Source organism: Myotis davidii, unplaced genomic scaffold (assembly GCF_000327345.1).
Source record: "Myotis davidii unplaced genomic scaffold, ASM32734v1 scaffold370, whole genome shotgun sequence".
Taxonomy (NCBI): domain Eukaryota; kingdom Metazoa; phylum Chordata; class Mammalia; order Chiroptera; family Vespertilionidae; genus Myotis; species Myotis davidii.
Window position 1 is genome coordinate 15189480 of NW_006288615.1, and position 1690 is coordinate 15191169.

General features: G+C 44.6%; 1 long non-coding RNA gene across 1 annotated transcript in view; it reads right to left on the reverse strand.

Annotated features, from left to right (window-relative positions):
* Positions 1 to 1272: 1272 nt before the first annotated feature.
* Positions 1273 to 1690, reverse strand: part of LOC107182609 — a 14584-nt gene continuing 14166 nt past the window's right edge. Inside the window, exon 3 of the long non-coding RNA XR_001513339.1 lies at positions 1273 to 1688. This is a non-coding gene — a long non-coding RNA (uncharacterized LOC107182609). The remainder of the gene's footprint in view (positions 1689 to 1690) is intronic.

Sequence of the window (1690 nt, forward strand, 5' to 3'; positions counted from 1 at the left end):
TCCAAGTAAATTGCTCTAGAAAGCACCTTGGAGATATGGCCATGGTCAGAGCCCTCAACTGTCTAGATTGCCCTTTAGAAGCCTTCAGTTTCTAGCCTCCAGTTTGTGTGAGGTGGATATGCTTCCTCATTATTTAAAGTCTTTCTTCCTCCACCAAATAATTATTGGGTGGGTCCTTTCTTTCTCTCTCCGTGTTACACACACACACACACACACACACACACACACAATTTTCAAAGATACAACATCTGTTCTTTGAACACCTACTATTCTTCATAAATATTTAAACTCTAACTGATGGAACCCACAAAGCATCTATTCTCTCCTCTTCTAGGCCAGTTCACCTGCTTATCGACGTGTTGACAGTGCAGGGCCTGAACTTAGACTTCCCCTCTCCCTGCCACAGGCCTATATGGTATGTACCCTGAAGTGATCCCATTAGGAATCCTGGCTTGTCTCCTGCCTACTCCTCCTCCTCAATAGTTACCTCTACTGATTTATAGCTGAACAGATAGGAGCTTCCCTTAATCCATCTCCATATACGAGTCCATTTAGAATAATTTTTCCCTGAAGAGGATCTATTATTGAAGTATAAACACACAATCGTTAATTTTATGTATCAGTTTGGGGGGCCGAGATTAGACATGATTTCTGGGTGTGTCTGTGAAGGTGTTTCTGGATTAACATCTGAATCAGTAGCCTCAGCAAAGTAGAAGTTTGGCACATTTCTGAGACATTTCTATGGTCATCTGAAGAAAAATTATTTGTCCAACGTTAGCAAAAAGCGGTTGTTAAAGTTGGGTAGGTTTTGAAAACATTGTATTTTCTTTAGTCTCAGACCCTGCATGAAAGACATTATAATCACTGAATTCTCCTGGTCATAGAGCTGGAAGAAAAACTGACCTCTCTCACTTTACCAAGAGTCAACTTTGTGCCCAAATTCACCAAACTCTTAGATGTACTCATCTGCTCATTCCTTTGTCCCAGCACTTCCAGGTCTTTCATCCAAAGGAGTAAGCATACCTGTGGAATCCTTTTCCAAAATCCGTGAAAGCAGCGGTTCTCAACCTGTGGGTCGCGACCCCTTTGGGGGTCAAATGACCCTTTCACAGGGGTCGCCTAAGACCATCGGAAAACACATATATAATTACATACTGTTTTTGTGATTAATCACTACGCTTTAATTATGTTCAATTTGTAGCAATGAAGTTGGGGGTCACCACAACATGAGGAACTGCATTAAAAGGTCGTGGTATTAGGAAGGTTGAGAACCACTGCTTTAAAGAAATGCACTCACTTTGCTGGGGACCCTAATTTGTCCTGTCAAGTAATGAATCACCCTTTTCACACACACACACACACACACACACACACACAGTACTATTTCACAGAGAAAAATGGCCAGGAAGGGGATCCCTCTCCTTAAGAGCAACTGATAAAAGGCCAACTGTCTCAGGTGTCAACCGAAAGAAACGTTTCTCTCTGCGGGGCTAGCGGTCAACCTCTTTCCTCTCCCCTTTACCAGCCCCTATGCGGCAGCCCATCCCCGGTGGCTGTCAGTGTCCTTCCCAGCTGGTTACCAATAAAGTTGTTACAAAGTGACCTTGAGCGTCTTCCCGGCTGCACGCGATTCCCCGCCTTCATCCGGGTGCCCCGGCGCGGATAAGAGCCGGACCGCGCCTGCGCGCCT